This window comes from Hyla sarda, chromosome 6 (genome assembly GCF_029499605.1).
Source record: "Hyla sarda isolate aHylSar1 chromosome 6, aHylSar1.hap1, whole genome shotgun sequence".
Lineage (NCBI taxonomy): Eukaryota > Metazoa > Chordata > Amphibia > Anura > Hylidae > Hyla > Hyla sarda.
The window spans coordinates 251,884,280-251,910,118 of record NC_079194.1 but is presented as its reverse complement, the minus strand read 5'-3'; the positions used below and the strand labels follow the sequence as shown (position 1 = coordinate 251,910,118).

The window sequence follows — 25,839 nt, the reverse complement described above, 5'->3', positions numbered from 1 at the left end:
CATCTCCCCCCGCACGTCTGCAGAGGAGGGAAGAGAAGACAAATACACAGCTTCTCATCTCCCCTGCTCTGCTTCAGAGGACACAGGCTGCAGAGTATGGAGCGGGCAGGAGTCGGGAGCCCGCTCCATACAGACTGCAGATCGCGCCGCACTTGTCAGGTCCGGCCCTGCTTGCCCGAAGCCGGGCTAAGGGCCGGACAAATTCACCTGCCCGGCGCCCAAAACTGCTAGTCCCGGGCGTCGGGCGATAGAAATTCCACATCCCTGCACTATAACTAAACAGATATCACTTTACACATGATTGAGCTTAAAGGAAAACTGTCACTAAACTCCCCCTGCACTGACCAGAGGTACTGGCTGGTAGTGCAGGGGACGCTCATTAATATGCTGCCTACAATGCCTGGTTCCGTCCCACCGTTCGCCCGTTATCTTCATTTTTCTTGATATGCCAATGATCTTCTAACTGGCACGGGCGGGGTTACAAGGCTCCATCTAGCACTGTGACGTCAGCGCCACTCGTCCTCAGCACTGCCCGTCTTATGAATATTCATCCCCTCCCTCCGCCTCTCCTCCCCGCTCTTTACAGGACTCCGCTGCGCATGTGCCACTTCCTGTGTACACAGGAAGCAGCCTCAGCACAGTGGAGTCCTGTACAGAGCCGGGAGGAGAGGGAGAGGCTGAGGCGATGAATATTCATAAGCCGGGCGGTGCTGCGGACGAGCAGCGCTGACTTCACAGTGCCAGATGGAGCCTTGTAACCCTGCCTGTGCCAGTTAGATGATTTTGCATAACAAGAATAATGAAGATAGCGGGTGAACGACGGGACGGATCTGGACATTGCAGGCAGCATATTGATCAGAGTCCCTGTTAGGGAAAAATCCCAGAGTCATCCTTGCTGTGAGTCAAATGGAGAAGTTAATTCAGGACTGGAGAACAAATACTGACTCTATGCACCAGAATAGTGAAATAAATGTTCTGTTTATTAGTTGAGAAGAGATTTCTTTTAAAGGCAAAATTTTGCACTGAGCCAACTACAATACCAACCTAGACAATAATGTAACAATCAGCAAATTATGTTATCTGCACATTCCCATCCGATCATTTCCATATACATTTCATATGTGCATTGAGATGTCATAGTGTCTGGAGGAAATGGCTACATGTCCTCTCCCTAATTGCACGTCTTGACGTATTTCACCTTTTCCAACTTCCTATTTCAAGACACACAATAAGTAGATAAACCTACCATTCATTGTTCAATACTGCTGACTACAATCTGTTTGGGGTCAGATACAATGTCCTAAGCCTATAGGAGTATACTGTCTATAGAATATAGAAGAGAAGATAATCCTTAAATGATGACTACTACTGAGATTACAAATAATATGGATTAACCTTCTAATTTCCTTCACATCCCCCACACTACCAGCCAGTACCTCTGGTTAGTGCAGGGGGAGTTTAGTGACAGTTTTCCTTTACCCGTTTTACCCTGATACAATAACCACTACAAGTCTCTAGAATGTTCATGTCAAATACGGCCAGATTGTAAATCTCTATTATAATTTCCATATGTTCTGAAATGTTTCCTTTGGGACAAAAATAAATTAACATTTATCAAAACCTAAACTGGATATCCTTGGCTTGATAAATGGTATATGCTAATGAGTTGTACTTTGTATCTGATAAAAAGTAGGAGTGGGATTCTTACATTTGTCCAACCATAACAAGGGTAACATTTCTGCCGAAGTATAATTGACAGGCAATGTAAATTAAAAATGTCTCCTATAACATCCTCTTGAGATAATCTGTTATTTTTGCATTAGTATCCATGGCCAGTACACTGCTACGTCATTCATTCTTGACATTGCATAAGTCCAGATAGCACATAACAAGGTCTTCTCTGGATGTTTTATGGCGTTCATTCGGCTGCGCTGTTTGTATGTGGAGAACTGACTGTGTGTCCCTCTAGCCTTGTATAAATTGTATTTGTTTTTCTGTGTAAGTGGATTGAAATCCATTAAACAAAAGGTGTTTAGATTGAAGACCCATTTTCGTGTATGAAGGGTTTTTATTGAAAGAAATTCTAAACACTTTCAAGTTCATGAACTGGGATTTACATAACGGAACATTTTATTGTATGTTTTTTCCATTAGAATTCCTCCTTTTTACATTTTAACAGCTGGTGTGTGTACTTGTCTGTGTTGATATTTTATTAAGCAATTATGGTTGAAGTGGGTAAATAGCAGAGTAGAATTGTTATATATGGTTGTTATTGAGAAATGAATCATTTTTTTTGTACTTTAATGCCATATAAATGACTGTTGTTAAAGGGGTTGTCTCATAAAAACATAGGGACGTCATAAAAGGGGTTGTCCCCTGTAAGCCAGAACCGAGAGACGTCTGTGTATAATATAATGCCATGTAATACAAAATTCCCCCTGCAGCACTAATGCCTGACTGACCCTAGCAAAATCAGCTGCCTGTGTATATTCTCACAAAACATAAGCCTACAAAGATTGTTTGTCTCAGTTCACAGAGGTTTAAAGGGATATTCCTGTATGGGCATTTATGGTGTATCTACAGGATATGTGAGAAATTACATAGTTCATAAGATAAAAAAAAAAGGACCAGAGTCCATCAAGTTCAACCTATATCCCTATTGTGTCACTGCTGTGTTGATCCAGAGGAAGGCAAAAAATCCATATGAGGTTGATGCCAATTGCCCTGATGGGGAGAAAAAATTCCTTATCGGCTCCAAATATGGCATCAGAGTAATACTGTTCATAACCAGTAATGATATTACTCTAAATGCAGTGGTCCCTCAAGTTACAATATTAAAGGGGTATTCCAGGCAAAACCTTTTTTTTATATATATCAACTGGCTCCAGAAAGTTAAACAGATTTGTAAATTACTTCTATTAAAAAAATCTTAATCCTTCCAATAGTTATTAGCTTCTGAAGTTTTCTGTCTAACTGCTCAATGATGATGTCTTGTCCCGGGAGCTGTGCATAATGGGAAAATATCCCCATAGGAACTGCACAGCTCCCGGGACGTGAGTCATCAGAGAGCAGTAAGACAGAAAACAACAACTCAACTTCAGAAGCTAATAACTATTGGAAGGATTAAGATTTTTTAATAGAAGTAATTTACAAATCTGTTTAACTTTCCGGAGCCAGTTGATATATAAAAAAAAGTTTTGGCCTGGAATACCCCTTTAATTGGTTCCAGGACAACCATTTTATGTTGAAACCATTGTATGTTGAAACCAGAACTCAATGGTAACCTGGTAATTGGTTGTGAAGCCAACAAAATGTCATCCAAAAATAGGAGAAAGTGAGGATTAAAGATAAATAAGTAGATACCTAATACAGATAAAGCAAATCCTTACATATAAAAGTAAGAAAGATCTGCTGGGAGCTGTAATCACTGTCTATGTCAGTGTTTCCCAAAGAGGGTGGCTACAGCCTTTGCAAAACTACAACTCCCAGCATGCCTGGACAGCCTTCGGCTGTCCGGGCATGCTGGAAGTTGTAGTCTTGCAAAAGCTGGAGGCTCCCTCATTGGGAAACACTGGTCTATGTAGAGGACAGGAGCTTCTTCAGGGTCCTGTACAGAACACGCAATGTCCTAAAAAAGTAACATGGAGCCGCCCTCACCTGGTGTCCAAAGGAGCAGCTAATCCTGGTACAGGTAAATAGTACAGAACATGTAATACCTCCCTGTACTGTAGGGGACGCTACCAGACACCAGTCAGTGCATACACTTTAGGAATACAGGGGTTTTACCAGTGAATGCCCATTCTGATTGGTCAGCTCTTCCAGCCATTGACACGTTTCACAGATTCCATAACATTGTATGTTGAGTCTGGTTTCAAGTTACAATGATCCAGAAAAGACCATTGTATGTTGAAACTATTGTATGTTGAGGCCATTGTAAGTTGAGGGAGTACTATAGATGTGAGTCCTACTTTTGGAATCCTCAACTATCTTAATATTGATGGCCATAGAGAATTTCATTACAATAAAATTTTAGATCCGAATTCCTACTGAGAATAGGGATGAATTTTAAAGGGCAATACTGACTGCCTTGAATGTGTTAAGTTGCACAGCTAGTTGGCTTTAGGAGCGGATTACACGGCGCTCTGATGGATGTCCTGTCTCGCTCTGTACAGATGATGACTCTGTACTGTCTTTTGACTCTAATCTTTAATGTCAGTAAGATAAATCAACAGGATCAAAGCGAGTTATGCGTTAACATGCAATAGAAATCCCTCTCTTCCCTCCCTGCTGTGCTCACAAATACTGTACAACTTCTGTCATCCCTATAATAGGGATATTTTTTTACTAAATCCTCCTATTGTCCTCCGCTGTAAGTACCAACTAGCGGATATTTTTTCTGTTTATTATATCTGCCACTTGCAAACATTTATTACCTCTGATCATTCAATGTCCGCCTCATCGTGATCTTTTATGGGTTTTTTTTTCTCTGACTTTTCAACACATAGGAAAATACCCACTGAGCTGGAAAAATTCTGCTTATAGGAATGAAGGTAAATGGCTGAAAAATGAACATGATGAATCCTGCTTTATAAGATATCTGTGACTCCTTTGTGTGAGTTAAGCTTTTTTTCTTCTTTTAAATCGATATTATTTTTGCTGTTTTTTTATTTTTTATTATCTTGTTTATCTCATCCTCCTGTTGGAAGCAGGAATTGACACAAAATGATCCATTATTTCATACCAGTTGACAAAAAATGTTGTGAGTTGTCTATACACGAGTCTTGTCAGAGCATCTAGACGTCATAGAACGGGATTCCTGCTCTGGAAAGCTGCTCTAACTTTGGTGGATTGCACTTGTTCCTGTATGGCATTTATTTGAATGACTATCATGTAATACGGCATTTATCCTGTAGTGCCACTGTAGGGAAACGTATGGCTGTTAGATCAGGAAGTGCCCAAAATACGTCGGCATCAGTTGTCCTTTGGGACGTTTCCTGCTTTTCTACTATGATAATAAGTTCATCTTCATTTTTGGGTGCTGAAAATCCTTCATCATGTCCTCGCTCCCTGGGACTCAACTTGCAGGGTGCATGCTAACACAGCACAGAACCTTTTCTTTCTCCCTGTTTGCACAGGAAAGGCTGTGTCACTAGGATGGTCCCATATGGCATCCGACAAATGTGTGAAAAAACCACGCCTGCATGTGGTAGTTAATGGCCACGTAATGTTGCCACATTTGTGAGTGATCCGTCACATGCAGCAGTGGCAACATAGGACCAGCCTCAATGACACAGACCTTCCCTGCAAGTGAGGAAAAAGTGAGGACAAGCGGGGCTCTGTGCAGTGAGGACAAGCGGGGCTCTGTGCAGTGAGGAAAAGCGGGGCTCTGTGCAGTGAGGACAAGCGGGGCTCTGTGCAGTGAGGACAAGCGGGGCTCTGTGCAGTGAGGACAAGCGGGGCTCTGTGCAGGTGAGGACAAGCGGGGCTCTGTGCAGGTGAGGACAAGCGGGGCTCTGTGCAGGTGAGGACAAGCGGGGCTCTGTGCAGTGAGGACAAGCAGGGCTCTGCTGTGAGGACAAGCAGGGCTGTGTACACTGAGGACAAGCAGGGCTCTGTGCACTGAGGACAAGCAGGGCTCTGTGCACTGAGGACAAGCAGGGCTCTGTGCAGTGAGGACAAGCAGGGCTCTGTGCAGTGAGGACAAGCAGGGCTCTGTGCAGTGAGGACAAGCAGGGCTCTGTGCAGTGAGGACAAGCAGGGCTCTGTGCAGTGAGGACAAGCAGGGCTCTGTGTGCAGTGAGGACAAGCAGGGCTCTGTGTGCAGTGAGGACAAGCAGGGCTCTGTGTGCAGTGAGGACAAGCAGGGCTCTGTGTGCAGTGAGGCTCTGTGACATGCTCCTGACTCACACAGCAGGATGATTGACAAGCCTGCACAGAGCCCTAATTGTCCTGCCCTCACTTGCTGTATTTGTTTGTCTCACAGAGACGCACATACAATAGCTGCATGGATAGTATTTTTGTGGTATTAACTACATTATATAAAAAGTTTTTTTAGATAAACTTTAAAATGGTTTCCTTGTCCCCTATGGCTCTGTTCACATTTTGCTTTCAGCAATGATGCGTCAACACATACAATTACTGCAGCCTGCCTTCGTTCCTCTGTAGAAGTTACATTTTTAACACTATTCAACATCGGAGAGCCGGATGTACAGTTGCCATGGGAGCATTGGAGAAATAGGGGAGTATAGTGTGTGTGTTTTTGTTTTGTTTTTTGTTATGGTGAACTTTTATCTGAATTTATCAATTTAAAAAGTAATCTGCAGCAAAATGCACCAAAATATAATTTTTTTTCCTCCATTAAATTCAGCGGGGAAAATCTGCAACAAATACAGTCGTGGCTGTAAATGTTGGCACCCCTGAAATGTTTCAAGAAAATGAAGTATTTCTCCCAGAAAAGGATTGCAGTAACACATGTTTTGCTATACACATGTTTATTCCCTTTGTGTGTATTGGAACTAAATCAAAAAAGGAGGAAAAAAAGCAAATTGGACATAATGTCACTCCAAACTCCAAAAATGGACTGGAAAAAATTATTGGCACTCTTAACGTAATATTTGGTTGCACACCCTTTGGAAAAAATAACTGAAATCAGTCGCTCCCTATAACGATCAATAAGCTTCTTACACCTCTCAGCCGGATGTTGGACCACTCTTCCTTTACAAACTGCACCAGGTCTCTCTTATTGGAAGGCGCCTTTTCCCAACAGTAATTTTAAGATCTCTCCACAGGTGTTCAATGGGATTTAGATCTGGATTCATTGCTGCCACTTCAGAACTCTCCAGCGCTTTGTTGCCATCCATTTCTGGGTGCTTTTTGACGTATGTTTGGGGTCATTGTCCTGCTGGAAGACCCAAGATCCATTGGTAATCCTCAGATTTCATGATGCCTTGCACACATTCAAGGCACCCAGTGCCAGAGACAGCAAAACAACCCCAAAACATCATTAAACCTCCACCATATTTCACGGTAGATACTGTGTTCTTTTCTTTGTAGGCCTCATTCCGTTTTCGGTAAACAGTAGAATGATGTGCTTTACCAAAAAGCTCTATCTTGGTCTCATCTGTCCACAAGATGTTTTCCCAGAAGGATTTTGGCAAAATGTAGTCTTGCTTTTTTATGTCAGCAGTGGGGTCCTTCTGGGTCTCCTGCCATAGCGTTTCATTTCATTCAAATGTCAGGTGTGATTTTTATATTGCTCACATCTGTTACTTGCCCCAGGTGAGTTTAAAGGAGCATCACATGCTTGAAACAATCTTATTTTCCACAATTTTGAAAGGGCGCCAATAATTTTGTCCAGCCCATGTTTGGAGTTTGGTGTGACATTATGACCAATTTGCTTTTTTAAATTTTCTAGAAAAATTTAAGGGGTGCCAACATTTACGGCCATGACTGTATGTGCACCTTCCTCAGCAGAAATTAACATATAACTCTGCAACACAGGTCAATTTCTCCATAAAAATCTCAAGCACCTGTACTGTATTTACTGAATTGTAATCTGCTGTGAATTGTTTCATGTTCCGATAACCTATCCCACTAGTGAGATTAGAAGAGGTGTAATCTACAAACCAAAAACCATAAGAATGAAAAACTAAAAGGAGTCTTCAGGGTGATCCTAGATATCTACTTTAAGATTTAGTCAGGATCATGGAGAAGGTTAATATATTCTGTGTCAATAATTACATTATTTCAATAGTACGTGTCCCAGGTAAAAGAGTTCTTTATTTTTTCTGTTGTTTTTTTTATTTATTTATTTATTTTTTGTTTGAACTAAAGAAATGAATTTTTCAGCTAATGTCTTCAAATATTGCACGTCAAAGTGTTCTTGCTATGAAGGTATCTGCAAAGAATAAATGTGTAATCGGCACGGTCTGATGTCCTAATGCACCGATTATACAGGGATGAGCGGCACTTCATTGGTGTCACTCTTCTCTCTCCTCTGAGAGAGGTAATGATTGCAGATGGCATCCAGTGTTTGGGAAGCTTCACCAGTTGTATGCCCTGCCATCATTCCACTGATCATGTTAAAGCTGAGGAGGGCCACAGCACATGCAGTAGCTGAAGTAACTCTGATCACGCCAGAAAAGTGTAAGGGTGCATTCACACTACGTAATTCCCGCGGAATTCCACTCTGTGAACTGTAACACCAGTGTGAATGGGTCCTTCCGCGAGACCCGTTCACACTGAGCAATTTCAGCGGTGGACAATTGTCTGCCGCTGAAATTGTTCCGCACAGAGAATGAACACGTTCACTGTTTGTACGGAATTCCACAAGCACTGCATAGCCGTCAATGTTGTCAGTGCTGTGCTGCAGGGTCCTACCGCCGAAGTACTTCGGCGGCGGCTGCCAGTTATGAATCTCTGCTTGCTGAATTCTTTGAGCGGAGATTCAGCAAGATTTGGCTTCTTGCGGGGTTTGCATTATTCTGCTGGATGATATAGTGCAGACCTAGCTCAGGTCTGTCCAAATCCATAGAGCGGGGTCCTGTAAGATGCAGAGCCGGTGCAAGGATTGTCGTCTACACAGGTGGAGGGCATTTTGAGAGGGCCTGGTAAGATGTATGCCACATGTGTGGATAACAAAGTTGCATCCGTCATAGCTGTATGGGGAGGTATACATCAAGAATTCTCCTGACCTACGCCTGTCTGGACACCACAAGAACATGGTGTAAAAAGAGCCTTACCCCAACTTCACACCTAAATTTGCAGTGCATATATTCTGTGACTGTTAAATACATGGCTACGAGACTAAATTAAAGGGTTCAGTTTATTTGTAAGACTGTTCTTGTGCCTAAAAGGAATATTTCTAGTAGTGTTGGAAAGTTATTTCAGCTATTTTCTTGAATATTCTTTAAAACAGCTCCAAGGGTCACCATGTATTGGTCAGTAACCCAAACCTTTAAGTGTGGGCAGCTAAAGGGCACTTGGCATCTTTGCCTAGCCTTGTAACAGGGAGTTAATTTTGGTATTACAGTGTTTGGTTGGTAATTACTATCCGCCATTAGGCGTGGAACAAATGTGAAGCTGTCACTCGGGTGAGGAAGTGAAGCAAAGTCGGAGTCTCTCTTCTGTAAAGCGTTGTCAGTGAGATTATAGGGTAGCGTGGCTTCATTTCCCAGCCAGCTGATCAGCTTTCTTGCCGCACAATGCTAATGTTTATTTGCGACTCATTGCTGGACTCTGCGTGTGTATATGTCTGCTGCCATCTGTGTGTTTGTGTAGCTGGTTATCTCATCATATTATGGTAGAACTGCATTCTGTGTCATGTTTATTTGTTTTTTCTTTGTGAGTTGTGTAATACTGAAGAAAATATATTTATGCTCCACAAGTAGCACGGGCTGAAAGCTAATTGTTCTATAGCTTCTGCAGAGGGATCCACATCCTTATAATGCTCTTTGGTAAGGGGAATGCATATAGTCACATGGAAGGCTAAAAAAACAGAAATTAGTCTACCCCTCACATTTTTGTAAATATTTTATTACATTTTTTTCATGTGACATCACTAATAAAATAAAACAAAATAATATCCAAACCCCACACCTAGAGGCTGCTCCAGGTGGGGGTGCAAAACCCTATTTAAAGCACCCTCCCTAAAACTTCACTTTTATTTCAAATGCATATTAAAATGTATTTGGGGTGTACAGAAAAGTTTTAAAAATCCAGCTGATATTGTCCAACTAATATAATTATATTGCTATTTGGTATTCCAAATCATGTATCTCCTGTGCCTGCAGTGCTACAGGATCTATATTGTGGACACTCCGCTGTATCTTAAAACCAAACAAACAATGCCTCCCCTACATGTTTCGTGACAGCAGTCACGTCATCAGGGGTATATGAGGTATGATGCCTCATATACCCCCGATGACGTGACTGCTGTCACGAAACATGTAGGGGATGCATTGTTTGTTTAGTTTTGAGATACAGCGGAGTATCCACAATATAGATCCTGTAGCACTGCAGGCACAGGAGATACATGATTTGGAATACCAAATAGCAATATAATTATATTAGTTGGACAAGATCAGCTGGGTTTTTAAAACTTTTTTTCTGTACACCCCAAATACATTTTAATATGCATTTGAAATAAAAGTGAAGTTTTAGGGAGGGTGCTTTAAATAGGGTTTGCACCCCCACCTGGAGCAAGCCTCTAGGTGTGGGGTTTGGATATTATTTTGGTTTATAGTATCCTAGCACAACTCCTGGGACATTTGTTTGTTTAAAATCACTAATAAAATGACACTTTGCTAGAATATAAAGTAGGGTCCAAAATGTAAATATATAGTGGCCACTAATATTTTCCACCACTGCCTTAAATGGGCACTGTCACCAACTTTATTTTTTGATATGTTGTAGTCCTTATGTACTACAACATATCTCTAATATACTTTTATTATTTTTTTTTTCATTAAAAAGGTTTAATTTACATTTAAAAACCGGCCACTGAAAAAGGACTGATTTTGGAGTGGCAATCAGTCCTTTTTCAGTTAGGCTGCACTCGCTCCCTGCCTGTCAATCAGACAGGCGGGAGCGAGCTCATTGGCTCCCCGGCCACTGGCTGGGAGGCCACTCCTCCCGCACATCGCCGCCGCCGCCTCGTTGCCGCCGCTGTCCCTGCACGCCCGCTGCCGGACTCTGCAGTAACAGCAAGTGTAATGAGGGAACTGGGTATGCGGGGCAGGGGGGGTTTTGGGCGTGGGAGAAGTGAACGGGCTAGTGCCGTAGCGGGGGGGTGAACGGGCTAGCAAAAAAAAAAAAAATAGGATGGTGGGAGCTACCCTTTAAGCCTCTTGGGCATGAAGTTTACCAGAACTTCATAGGTTGCCACTGGAGAGTCCTCTTCCTCTTCTGCACGATGACATTATGAAGCTGGTGGGTGTAAAAGACCTTGCGCTCCCTCCCACCTCCTGATTAAGGATGTTCCACAGACACTTCATAGGGTTTAGGTTTGGAGATATGCTTGGTCAGTCCGTCACTGTTACGCCGAGCGCTCCGGGTCCCTGCTCCTCCCCGGAGCGCTTGCAGCGGTCTCCTCTCTGCAGCGCCCCGGTCAGACCCGCTGACCGGGAGCGCTGCATTGTCACTGCTGGCGGGGATGCGATCCGCGTAGTGGGACGTGCCCGCCCGCGGGTCGCATCCCAATCTACTCACCTGTCCCGTTCCCCGTCTGTCACGTCCCGGCGCGTGCGGCCCCGATCTCTAGGGCGCGCGCGCGCCGGCTCTCTGAGATTTAAAGGGCCAGTGCACCACTAATTGGTGTCTGGCCCAATCAGTGTCTATTAGCTTCCCTGCTCCATGCCTATAAAAACCCACTTCCCCTTCCTGTCCTGGCCGGACCTTGTTGCCTTGTGCCCTGTGAAAGCGTTTACTGTGTTCCCAAGCCTGTGTTTCCAGACCTTCTGCTGTTGCCCCTGACTACGACTCTTGCTGCCTGCCCTGACCTTCTGCTACGTCCGACCTTGCTCTTGCCTTGCCCATTTGTACCACGCCTGTCTCAGCAGTCAGTGAGGTTGAGCTGCTACCAGTGGACATGACCTGGTTGCTACCGCCGCAGCAAGACCATCCCGCTTTGCGGCGGGCTCTGGTGAAAACCAGTAGCAACTTGGAACCTGTCCTCCGGTACGATCCACGCCAATCCCTCACTGACACAGAGGATCCACCACCAGCCTGCCGAATCCTGACAGTCACCTTTACCCTCAGCTTCTTTAGTAAGGCAGTAGTCGTCTTGGAGGTGTTTGGGGTTGTTATTATGTAGGAATACTGCCCTGTGACCCAGTCTTTGAAGGGAGGGGATCATGCTCTGGTTCAGTTTGTCATAGTAAATGTTGGCATTCATGGTTCCCTTAATGAACTGTAGCTCCCCAGTGCCAGCAGCACTCATATAGCCCCAAAAATGACATTCTCACCACCATGCTTGACTATGGGCAAGAAGTTCTTGTCTTTGTACTCTTTACCACACACACTTGACACCATCTGAGTCAAATATGTTTATCTTGGACTGGATTACAGGACATGATTCCAGTAATCAATGTTCTTTGTCTACTTGTTTTAAGCAAACTGTGTGTAGGCTTTCTTGTGCTTCATCTTTGGAAGATGCTTCCTTCTGGGATGACAACCATGCAAAACAGTTTGATGCAGAGTGCGGTGTATGACGCTGAGGATGTGCACTCAACTCCATTGGTCGATCATGGAGTGGCCTGTTCTGAGTGAAACTGAGCAATACGATGGTGGACAAGATGATACAGTGGTTTCACAGATCAGGTTCCAGAGGCCTGGTAATCTTATAGACTAGGCCATCTTTACATAGAGCAAAAATATATATTTTTTCCAGATCCTCAGAACCTTCTTTGCTATGAGGGGCCGTGTTAAACCTTCTGTGATCAGTATTAGAGAGTGTGAGAGCGATAACACCACATTTTATGATACCTGCTTCCCATTTACACCTAAGACCTTCTAACACACTAATGAGTCACATGACATCTGGGAGGAAAAATGGCTAATTGGACTCAGTTTTTACATTTTCTCTTAATTATTTTGAGGGAACATGACATTAAACATTGATTAACAGGCTGTGCTTTTTTTTCCAGTTTTGTCACCTGAAAATATATGATTAAATGTACAATAATGTGAGGGGTGTACTTATTTATATGAGATACTGTGTATACATTGGATGATAAGAAAACGTTTTCTCTTCTGCCATGAAAAAATATGTATATCTGTACGATGTTTGAGTGGGTTTCCTTCATGTACAGTACAAAGTAAAGGAAATGTATGACCTAGATAATGTTTTCCTAATAAGAGCCAGATACTGTAACATTCTTTTTTTCTCATCTGTTTCTATTTTCTGATTGTAATTTTGTAATTTTTTGTGCATTACGGGGGCTGCCGTCCTGCCTTAGCTGTTTTCAACAACATTACGTGTAATGCTTTACAGCAAGACAAGACCTGTCCTATTCTGATGGATTGTAGATGTTACTGAGCCTCTTTGTCACCTTTTTATTCTACAGGGAGGGGGCTGCTGATCTCTGCTGTGAATGGTGGTGGATCCAGTGTTTTCTCTCTTTACTTGTGTCAAAGGCAGTATTATAGTGACCCTTCAGCATCCCAGTGCATTTAATATGACATTACAGCATCTCTGTGCTTTTAAAGGGAAACTGACAGCCTTCTCAACCATTAAACCTAATACATTGAGTTATAGTGTGGGTGACCAGGAGTAGAATGGCAGATAATTGACATATATTCCTCCAGTAGTCTAGAAGATATTGTCCCCCTTAGCTTGAATGCAGGGCAGGAACTAATGCGCAATGGAGGTTGGTCATGTTTCCCAGCCTCCTCCTGGATGCAGTGCAACGCCTGCCGATTTTTTGAATATTCATGTTGTTAACACCAAATTCTGACCTTGCCATGTGATTTTTGGAGCTGGAATCAACACTTATCAGACCAGACAACGTTCTAACATTCTTCCAATATTCAATTTTGGTGTGCCTGTGCAAATTTTATCCTCAGTTTTCTGACAGCAGTGGCATCTTATGTGGTCGTCTTCTGCTGCTGTAGCCCATCTGCTTCATGGTTCAACATGTTTTTAACAAGAGGTTATTTGAGTTACTGTTGCCTTTCTGTCATCTCAAACCATTCTGCCCTCCACTTTCATCAACAAGGTTTTTTCATCCACCCAACTCCCGCTCACTTTGTTTTTCTTTTTTTTCTTTTTTCTCTTTTCAGACTATTGTCTGTAAACCCTAGTGGTTATTGAGTGTGAAAATCCCAGTAAGGGTAAGATCACATGTAGCACATCTGCAGCATATTTGATGCTGTAGGTGCACTACTGACCACTACTCCTTTTACGAGCAGAAACAGGCAGAGCTGCGTGTTGTGCATGCACAGTGTACTTACAGACATGGTGGCTGCTTGGCCCAGCAGAGGGAGTGACCGCAATGTCCGTGAGTACACTGTGCATGCACACGTGTGACTCCCAGATCCCTTTGTGTCTGCTTCTAGCAGCATATCTCTACGAACAGAAAAAGCAGGACACACAGGCAAAGTAGGAGGCTGACTCTAGAGACAATCAGTAGGATTTCAGAAACTGCTGATTTAGGGTAGGGTCACATGTAGCTCATCCACAGCATATAGGAGTATTTTTCAAATATGCTGCGGATGAGCTACATGTGACCCTACCCTAAATCAGCAGTTTCTGAAATACTCAGACTAGCCCATCTGGCGGCAACAACTATGCCACCTTTTAAAAGTCACTTAATTCCCCTCTCTTCTCCACACTGATGCTTTGTTTGAACTTCAGCAAGTTGTCTTGACCATATCCACATGCCTAAATGGGTGCCATGTTGCTGCCATGTGATTAACTGTTTAACTTATTGTGTTAACAAGCAATTTTCATACATTGCAGATAATTTGCGGTACCCCAACTAAGTACTCCTTGCGGTTTTGCCTTGTTTTATTGAGTTTACTTTGATTTTGGTCACAACGCGTGCGCTAATTAGTTGTGGTAGTGCGAACTGGCTTTAACCTGTGAAACTAGGAATATAAAGTGGTCAGTGAGTTAAAGGGGTATTCCAGGCCAAAACTTTTTTTTATATATCAACTAGCTCCGGAAAGTTAAACAGATTTGTAAATTACTTCTATTAAAAAATCTTAATCCTTGCAATAGTTATTAGCTTCTGAAGTTGAGTTGCTGTTTTCTGTCTAACTGCTTTCTGATGACTCACGTCCCAGGAGCTGTCCAGCTCCTATGGGGATATTCTCCCATCATGCACAGCTCCTGGAACGTGACATCATCATTGAGCAGTTAGACAGAAAACTTCAGAAGCGAATAACTATTGGAAGGATTAAGATTTTTTTAATAGAAGTAATTTACAAATCTGTTTAACTTTCCGGAGCCAGTTGATATATAAAAGAAAGTTTTTGCATGGAATACCCCTTTTAATAATAGTTAACTGATCCTACTGAAATCAGCCTGTTGGGTGTAATCAGGGCTCAAGTTGTGCAGGAACTCATGGGAACGGAGTTCCTGCACTTTTTCCACTGCAGGAACCCTGTTCCCATTATCAAGAGTCCTGCAGGACCAGTCCTTGAGTGGAAATCTTGGGTGAGTTCCCACACTTTTTCTTCCAGGACTTGACCCCTGGGTGTAATCCAGGGCTGTGGAGTCGGTAGATAAATGTTCCAACACCACAGTTTTTTGTACTTCGGACTCTGACTTCCCGACTCCTCTATATTAATATGGGAATGTATTTATAAACACTTACAGCTGAATCCAAGACGCTGTTCCACCAAGTTCTTCTAAGCTCTTCTAGCAGAGAGAGGTAGTTGGGCAGAAGCTGCTGCCTTTTTGTGTGCTGATCTGCTGCTGAAGATAGGGCAGTGGGTGGATCCAGGAAGGGGCATTTATTATAAAACATGATTTCCTTAGTAGAATCCTATAGTCATGTTTAAGGTTTAAGCTAACAATTGGAGTTTACAAGTTTTTATAGCCTTAGCTGAATGGCAGCAGTTTTTCCAATGGTTTACAGCTTCAGTCTTGAACTATTGACCCTCTATTCCCTTCACTTATACAAGTGTCTCTAGTCTTGCAAAAAACATATTTACTTAATCCCTTATTAGGCTAGGTTACCCATGGGTTCCCTGTAACAGCAGAACACAACACTATGGAAAGTATAAGTATTGCAGCTCCTAATTGTGCATTGCTTGCCATATAGTGAAGCACGTGAAAAGCATGCTTCTTCACGGTCACTTAACGTGTTTGTTTTGCATGCATTTGTCTTTATTCTTACAGTAGAGAAGTCATTAATTATAACTTTTTGTGAATTGGGACATTTAAACTTGCTTTTTTTTTTTTATCACAATCAAAATTTTGTAGTAGTCGGAGTCGGTGCATTGTTTGTCGTCCGACTCCGACTCCACAGCCCTTGTGTAATCTAGTAAAAATGTTGTCTTTTGCTAAAGTTGGAACAGATCAGCAGTACATTTTACCTGTGGATTAGGCAAAGCAAGTGTGCACAAAGAGATGAGCTTGCTGTGTATTTTTAAACATGGCACATACAGGGATGTGGAAATTTTATTAAAAAAAACTACTTGTCAACGGGACTAAAACAGAGCAAAATCTTCTTGTCCCTCATGAGGATCCACTTGTCCGGGCCAATTTTCACTTTTTTCGTTTTTTCCCCCTCGCCCTATAATAGTCATAACTACTATAATGATACCTTTTCATTTTTCCATAATATATGCTCCAAAACAAACAAAAAATATTGGTGAAGGGAAATTGAAATAGTAAAAGATAATTTTACAAATTTGGTGGTTTTCTTTTCTGCGCCATTTACCTTGTTGTTGAGCTAACAAGTTATTCTGATACTTTAGGCCGGCCTGATTACAGCAATACCAGATTTGTATAGTTTCCATCATGTTTTACTTATTAAAAGAAAAAAATGAACATTTGTTAACTTTTTTTGCCATTTTCTGACCCCTGTAGCACCCCCAACACCCCCCCCCCCTCGCATACGGGGCTGTCATTTTTTGCACCATTATCAGTTTTTTGTATCTGTACCATTTTGGTATACACGAGATACTTAATGTTGTATTTTAATAGTTGGTACAATTGTGCACGCAGCGATACCAAATATGTTTTTTTTAAATTATGTTTATATGTTTTTTATATAGGGGTGATGTGAGTGGGGTGATTTGAACTTTTAATATGGAAGGGTTAATGTGTCTTTTAAACTTTTATTAAAACATTTATTTATCTTACACTTTATTAGTCCCTTAGGGGACTTTTAGATTCCTCATACAGATCAATGGAGGTCCATAGAACTCCATTGATCTGTGTGCTCTGCAATCCATTGATAGAGCCTGGCTGGTCTATCAATGACAGATCCACGGACACCAAGGAATCAGAGGTAAGCCCTCTGGCTACCTCTATAGTGGAGGGGGTGGGGGCGATCAACCCCACTATCCCACCAGGGAGCATTCACATGTCCCTTTTAGATGCTGCTTTGACAGCGGCAATATAAATGGTTAATAGCCAGCCGCAGCGATCGAGATTGCCGCATGCTGGCTATTAGCGTTGGCCCCTAGCTACTGAAAACAGCTGGGGGCTGCAGAGTATGGAGCGGGCACGAGTCAGGAGCCCACTTCATACACCCCTGAGCTCAGCGTGCTTGTCAGGGGCTTTCAGGACCTGAAAAATTAGCCTGCCTGGCGCCCGGAACTGCATGTCTCGGGTGTCGGGCGATAGGAATTCCACATCCCTGCACATTCTGTTGTAGCTTTGTTGCAGATTTCACCACAATGTGTAGCACAACACTCTGCAGAATCTGAGTTTAACAGGAAGACTATGTTCACATGTCAGAATGTCCGCACGGTCTGTGTTGGTCGTGGGGAAAAAAGATATTTACTGTAATTATATAATGAGCAACTTATTTCATGGTTAAGGCTTGGTTCACACCACGTTTTTGCAATACAGTTCCCTTTTCAGGTTTTTGATGACAAAAATACGGTTTCCTCAAAACCTGACTAAACTGTATCAAAACGTGTACAAATCTTTATTTGTATACGGTTGAAAAATGATGTCCGGTTGCATCAGTTTGTTAAGAAAAAAAAAACGTATAAGTTTTTAACTTTTCACTCCATTATGAATAAAGTTTCACTTGTTTGATTGAAATTCCAAGTAAAAAAAACTGTGCAAAGTCAAAAACCGTATGGTGAAAACCTAATGGAACCGTACGCACATACGGTTCTGTACGGTTCCCATTGACTCCCTTGTAAAAAAAAAAAAAAAGTATACGGTTTAATACAGGTTTTTCACCCGGACCAAAAACTGTGGTAGGCCACGGTTTTCTGCACGGTTGCATACTTTTTTTTTTTTTTTTTTTTTTTTTTTTTTTTTTTAATAAAACCATATGCCAAAACCTTACAGCAAAATCATGGTGTGAACCCATCCTAAGAAGGTAAAAAGAGGATACTCACGGTTATGTATCCTGTGTATTTTGTCATGTATATTCAGAAATTGTATGCTGTATCATGTTATGGTTTTGGTTTTGACGGTGGAACAGGTAAGATATTCCATAGGGCTTGATGTTATTCCATGTGCTGAGTAAGTCATGGATTTTTTATATATAGGTTCCAAGTACTCTGAATTCTTGATAAACGGTGATTTCTGCTGAGCCAATCCGAATGTGTTAGAACATTAAGTCATGGCCCATAAAACCTTTTTTCCCCACAGGTATGGATGTGATGGATGTATAAAAATGTGTGCTTGACTGCTCCTAGATGTTGTCAATTTTTTCATTCAAACCAGATGGATATAACGTATTCATCTTAAAGATCCAGTACGATTCGTGTCTCCTAAGAATTTCAAAGGGTTCTTGTGCAATTGGAGGTATTTCTTCCAACGCTGTCACTCTAAATACGGTAAAGTCGCTGTTGTGAACTTCCATGGCATGGTGTGATACGCTATGTTTAGCAAATTTACGGTTGACCTGATGACGATGGTTGTTCATTCGGGTCCACAGTTGTTGCATCATCCTTCCAATGTACTGCAATTTGCAGTCTCATTCGATCCAGTTGATCACATAGGTAGATGAGCAGCATAATTTGGTCTTGATGTTGAAGCTTTCTCCAGTACTGTTGCTTACGTACATGGTGGCTCCATGGTTTATATTCATGCACAGTTTGCAATTTTTTTTCAAACTGCATTTGTAACAACCAGGTTTTTTATCTCTATAACTGTTATGGCTTGTGCCACTGCCGTTGCAGATAAATTCTACTGGCTCCTTCAGACGGCTGGGAGCAATCTTGCTTTTTATGGTTCTAGCATGTCTTTAAGTGAATCTTAGTTTCCCAGGTATTAGTTTGCCTAGAATCGGATCTAACTGTAAGATGTCCCAGTGTTTCTCTATGGATTCTCTAATTTTCTGATGTCTGGCTGAGTAGTGGGTAATGAAGTTAAAGGGGTACTCCGGTGCGAAGACATCTTATTACCTATCCTTTGGATAGGGGATAAGATGCCTAATCGTGGGGGTCCTGCCGCTGGGGACCCCCGTTATCTTGCATGCAGCATGTTCGCTCCAGGTCTGATTGCTGGCGATCATGGGGGCCGGAGCATTGGGACGTCACAGCCCCGCCCCCTCAATGCAAGCCTATGGGAGGGGGATTGACAACTGTATTGATTGGGGGAGGATCCAAGGTAGTGATATTGGTGGTTGATTCGGTGGCATTCGTAAGATTTTTACTCAATATTTTAAAGTGCCGCGCTAGAGTGAGTTTTCTCACATATGTATTTAGATCAACAAAAAGCTCAAACTCGTTGATCTTATCAGATGGACAAAAGGACAGTCCTTTGTTAAGAACCTCCCTTTCAGTTCCAGAGAGTATATGAGACAATAGCTTAAAAATCCTTAATGGAGCTTCTTGTTTTTCTTTGGTTTCTGTGAGCTGGATCTTTCTGTTCCTTCCTTTCCCTCTGCACCCTCTCTTGGTGGGTCTCCTTTCGGGGCCTTCCTTTTTAGACGGGATGGACTGTAGTACTCCGTGATTAGTGTTGTGAGTGATTCTGTTCTGGAATGGTACGTGGGAATCTGTGTCAAAACTTGAGGTAATTCTAAAAAAGCCGGTGAATTGTGATTGGTAGCTGTTGGTGTGGTTTTTCCATTTGTTTCTGGTAGATCATGATGGTTCTCTGGATCATCATGGACGGTGATGTTGCTTAAGTCGAACATGAATCTGCTGGACTCCTGGTTGGGTGTCACTGGCATATCGTACCTGGGGTTATTACTCAGAAATGTTTGTGTGATTTTATTGTCGGCACATTCAACTATGTAAAGACGAAAGTATTTCATACGATTAGTTCATTCTCTAGGATGTGTTATCTTAGTGTTCCCTTAAGTTTTTTTTGAGCAGTGTAGTAGCAGGTCTGTGTCTATCATAAGATGCTTCACCTATTGATCTGTGGGGAGGGAAGACGTGTGCTGAATTCCTTTATCTCCACCTGTCTCTAGTCTTGCAGAACTCCTTCCCCAGAGAGCCTGTTGCTGACAATTAGAAGCCAGCATGGTATTATCAGTTCTCGGGTATCCATCCTGGTATCTCGTAAATAACGTGAATTACCGATGTGCATAGCGTGCAATTTATCCCCAGCCCCCAATTCTACTCACCTAATCTCACCCGACTCCAAGCAGAGGCTGCTGCCTACAAGATGAAAAACCGAACTCCGGAGCTTCCGAAAATTACTTTTTGTTACTTAGACAAATACAGCTTATTGCCTTCGACTTCATCTTAGGCTCTGTGTATCCGCTGACCAGCTTGGCAATATCCATGATTTATTGCTATCCTTTTGTGTATTTGAAGTGGAACTCTCCTTCAGGACCTAGTGGATATCTGTTCCCGTCCAAATCAATTATTGTTTGATGCATGCATCGAAGTAAGTGAATAACACACTGACACGTTGTTCAGTACAGAAATTCATTCTTCCTTTATTACAGCATTTCACAGAGGTTTATATAAACTTGAGAATTAACATAAATTACCACCCACATTATTGATTAATTATTAGTGACGTGTGTTTGTTTAAGATACGTGTACATAGTTTTTTGTCGTGGGCAAGTTTGACTTGTTTTGCTTAGTGCTAAGCAATTATTTACTTTGTTCTTCTCCCCAAATATCCAATTGTCATTTTTACATAACCTTATCTCTCTGCAAACAGTTCAATCTTGTTTGTCGGGCTACACGGGGGGGGAGACTTATGATTTTTGTCAGATCAGCTAGTATTGAGCAAAAGAACTAAGCAGATGTAAAATATGACATTTTATACCAATATATATATATATATATATATATATATATATATATATGTATTAGGGCTGGGCGGTATACCGGTTCATACCGAATACCAAATTTTTTGGGCTGCACGATATGAATTTTCCCCCATACCGCAATACCGGTTGGGCCCCTCCCTCTCGGGAATGTATTATCAACCCAGCACTGCGCTGTCCCCACATCGGGGGTACTAATCCTATGTGACCCGCCAGCGCTGTTCTGCCCCCCCCCGAATAATGATCAGCCCAGCGGGGCACTACTCACAGATATCACGTTCAAACACTGCCCTCCTCCTCTTTGTTGGGGGGACGCTGGCGCTGGAACTCGCTGTACGCCAGTGGTTTCCAACCTGCAGACCTCCAGTTGTTGCAAAACTACAACTCCCAGCATGCCGTTGGCTGTCCGGGCATGCTGGGAGTTGTAGTTTGGCAACAGCTGGAGGTCCGCAGGTTGGAGACCACTGCTGTCTGCTGTATCCCTATGCCCGGGTGGCAAAACATAAAGAAAATAAACTTTAAACTCACCTACTGTCAGGGCCACACGCTAGGGACTGGGGAGGACAGCCGTCAGCCTATCACCGGCCGGAGCGATGTCCCGGCCCTGCCAGTGATAGGCTGAGCCCACTGTCATGTAAGAAGCCGGCCAGAGCTTCTTACACACAGGATCCTTTTTCCGAGCTTGAAAAAGGATCCTGTGTGATCTGAAACGTTGCGATGCTATGATGTGAAGTGAATAAATCTTTTTTGCACCTTGGATTTACTCATGGAGTGCTGCACCATTTCTTTGGATGGATTAATTTTGGGACTTTGATCAAGTTCATTTGGAGCTGGCACCCGACTATTTTTTTCATCAAGCTAAGTAGTGCTGCAAAACCACCTTGTTTTTCGTATATATATATATATATATATATATATATATATATATATATAATCTTATTAAATCCATTACATATTGACAGCAAGGCAGATCAGCAGAAAACTGAGATTCTTGAAAGTGCAGCAGAAGATTAGAGTATGTGTGCTTTAACAGGGGAGAAGCACTTACAAAATACATTTCCTTGAATTACTTTGAAATATAATGCCACAAGATACATGCCACGTTCGGGGCTTGTTCATGTTTACAGCTCACTGTGCACGTGGTGCGGTTTAATTTTGGTTGAAATCTGGATAGTTGGTCCTAATGGCTCTATAAAGTGAAGTGTGCCAGGCAAACATGGAGTCCCAAATCTAAATTTGGAGAAAGGTTGAACTGTTATGGCTTCCTTCAGCAGAAAGGGAGCTCGAAACATAAAAAGCTTTTCGGTAGCTTACAGACAGGACAGTAAAATATGTAACACTATTATGGTAATGAACACAGTGACGTAACAGTACTAGGTTAAAACACACAGTGATGTCACAATGTTATGAAGCACACACTGATGTCATAGGGCCATTATTATGCTATAGGTGTATATTCACATGGGGTGTTTTGCTCAAGTTTTTTCTGCAGATATTCATGGCAAAGGATGTTGTGAAACTACTTTTAAAGAGGCGTAGGTGTCAAGAAAATAGCGTTTTATTGTATAAGATATAGTGTTGCTATATAATTTCTGTATTAGTTTCTTACAATTTTCCAATCTCTGCTTGTTTTCATAAGCCCCTTAAGGATGCAGCCATTTTTTTCCTTATCGCCTTCAAAGAGCCAAAAATGATTTTTTTATTTACTAGTCAAGATGGCCAGTTGGACTTTTTAACCACTTAGGGACCCGGGGCGTATAGGTTTGCCTTTGCTCCCTGGTACTTAATGACCCAGGGTGTACCTGTATGCCTGTGGGAATTTCGATGGCCGCAAATAGCCTGTGAATTCACACCGGCGATTCCGGGTCATACGGGTCTCCGGTCCCCCTGAAGGGATAGGGGTTAGGTGGCAGGGGTGCCACCCCTCCTCTCCCTGCTATTGGTCGTTCAGAAGCAACGACCAATAACAGATCAGGAGCGGGGTGGGTTAACGTTCGCTTCCCCCGCTCTGCCCATCCACTGTAGTCCGGACAGGGCAGGGAAACTGACTGTGAACGGCGCCAAAGGCCCACTTACCATCGGCGGCGGTGATCGGCGGGCGGCGATGACGTGCAGATGGCTCCCTGGTGCGGCGTGCTGCAGACTATGGAAGCCACTGAGTTGCCTAGCAATATCTGAAGGGCTACAGTTTGGAGACCACTATACAGTGGTCTCTAAACTGTAACCCTCCAGATGTTGCAAAACTACAACTCTCAGCATGCCCAGACAGCTGTTTGCTGTGTGGGCATGCTGGGATTTGTAGTTTTGCAACAACTGGAGGGCTACAGTTTGGAGATCACTGTGCAGTTATCTCTAAACTGTTAGAGATAGTTTCCCCCCCCCATGTGAACGTACAGGGTACATTCACACGGGCAGGTTTACAGTGAGTTTCCTGCTTCAAGTTTGAGCTGCGGCTAATTTTCCGCCGAAGCGCACACTCCCAGCGGGAAACTCACTGTAAACCCCCCCCCCCTCCCCCGTGTGAATGTACCCTAAAAACACTACACTACACTAACCCATAATAAAGGGTAAAACACTACATATACACCCCCTTACACTACCCCCTCCCCCAATAAAAATGAAAACTTATCGTACGGCAGTGTTTCCAAAACGGAGCCTCCGGCTGTTGCAAAACAACAACTCCCAGCATTTCCGGACAGCCACTGACTGTCCAGGCATACTGGGCATTTAGCAACAGCTGGAGACACCCTGTTTGGGAATCACTGGCGTAGAATACCCCTATGTCCACCCCTATGCAATCCCTAATTTAGTCCTCAAATGGACATGGCGCTCTCCCACTTCGGGGCCCTGTCATATTTCAAGGAAACAGTTTAGGGCCACATATGTGTTATTTCCGTACTCGAGAGAAATTGCACTACAAATTTTGGGGGGGCTTTTTCCCCTTTTACCCCTTATGAAAAGGAAAAGTTGGGGTCTACACCAGCCTGTTAGTGTAAAAAAATTAAAAAATTTACACTAACATGCTGGTGTTGCCCCATACTTTATTTTCACAAGGGGTAAAAGGAAAAAAGACCCACAAAATTTGTAACACAATTTCTCCTGAGTACAGAAATACCCCAAATGTGGGCGTAAAATGCTCTGCGGACGCACAACAAGGCTCAGGAGTGATAGCGCACTATGTACATTTGAGGCCTTAATAGGTGATTTGCACAGGGGTCGCTGATTTGACAGCGGTTCTGACATAAACGCAAAAGAAAAAATACTCATATGTGACCCCATTTTGGAAACTACACCCCCACGGAACGTGACAAAGGGGTATAGTGAGCCTTAACACTTCACAGATGTTTGACGAATTTTCTTTAAATTTGGATGGGAAAACAAAAACAAAAAATGTTTTTAACTAAAATGCTGGTGTTGCCCAAAATTTTTCATTTTCAGAAGGAAAAATAGGAAAAAAAGCCCCACAAAATTTGAGTAAGGACATACCCCATATGTGGATGTAAAGTGCTCTGCGGGCCAACTACAATGCTCAGAAGAGAAGGAGCGCCATGGGGCCTTTGGCGAGAAAATTTGTCCGGAATTGAAGGCCACGTGTGTTTACAAAGCCCCCATAGTGCCAGAGCAATGGACCCCCCCCCCCACATGTGACCCCATTTTGGAAACTACAACCCCAAACGGACTGTTATAAGGGGTACAGAGAGTATTTACACCCCACAGGTGTCTGACAGATTTTTGGAACAGTGGTCTGTGAAAATGAAAAATGTCATTTTTCATTTGCTCAGCCCACTGTTCCAAAGACCTGTCAAATGTCAGTGGAGTGTAAATGCTCAATGCACCCCTTATTAAATTCTGTGAGAGGTGTAGTTTCCAAAATAGGGTCACATGGTGGGGGGTCCACTGTTTTGGCACCACGGGGGGGCTTTGTAAGTGCACAAGGCCCCTGACTTCTATTCCAACCAAATTCTCTCTCCAGAAGATCAATGGAGCTCCTTCTCGTCTGAGCATTGTAGTGCGCCCGCAGTGCATTTGATGTCCACACATGGGGTATTTCCATACTCAGAAGAGATGGGGTTACTAATTTTAGGGGACATTTCTCCTATTACCCCTTGTAAAAATGTAAAATTTGGGGAAAAAACAGCATTTTAGTGAAAAAAATAAATTAATTAATTTACACATCCAAATTTAACGAAAAGTCGTTAAACACCTGTGTGGTGTTAAGGCTCACTGGACCCCTTGTTATGTTCCCTGAGGGGTGTAGTTTCCAAAATATTATGCCATGTGGGCGGTTTTATTGCTGTTCTGGCACCATAGGGGCTTCCTAAATGTGACATGCCCCCCAAAAACCATTTCAGAAAAACTCACTCTCCAAAATCCCATTGTCGCTCCTTCCCTTCTGAGTAGAGATGAGCGAACTTACAGTAAATTCGATTCGTCACGAACTTCTCGGCTCGGCAGTTGATGACTTTACCTGCATAAATTAGTTCAGCTTTCAGGTGCTCCGGTGGGCTGGAAAAGGTGAATACAGTCCTAGGAGACTCTTTCCTAGGAATGTATCCACCTTTTCCAGCCCACCGGAGCACCTGATGGCTGAACTAATTTACTGCCGAGCCGAGAAGTTCGTGACGAATCGAATTTACTGTAAGTTCGCTCATCTCTACTTCTGAGCCCTCTAGTGCACCCACAGAGCACTTGACATGAGATCAGGGGTGTGGAAATTTTATAAAAAAATTACTTGTCCACGGGACTAAAATGGAGCAAAATCTACTTGTCCCTCATGACGATCCACTTGTCCGGGCCAATTTTCACTTTTACATTCTAATTTTTTCCTCCTCGCCTTATAATAGCCATAACTACCTACTATAATGATGCCTTTTAATTTTTCAATAAAATATTCTCTGAAGCAAAAAAAATAAATAAAAAATATATATATATTAGGTGAAGGGAAATTGAAATAGTAAAAGATGAT

The 25,839-nt window shown here is 42.7% G+C and overlaps 1 protein-coding gene across 4 annotated transcripts in view; it reads left to right on the top strand.

Moving 5' to 3' along the window:
- Positions 1 to 25,839, top strand: part of TSPAN4 (tetraspanin 4) — a 719,066-nt gene that overhangs the window by 46,843 nt on the left and 646,384 nt on the right. Inside the window, exon 3 of one of the 4 annotated variants that reach the window (XM_056526919.1) lies at positions 4,506 to 4,550. The exons of 2 other annotated variants lie outside the window; for them this stretch is intronic. The gene's annotated coding sequence lies outside the window, so the exon portion shown is untranslated. Of the gene's footprint in view, positions 1 to 4,505; positions 4,613 to 25,839 lie in introns of all 4 variants that reach the window. One more of the 4 variants, XM_056526918.1, reaches the window with a different exon arrangement.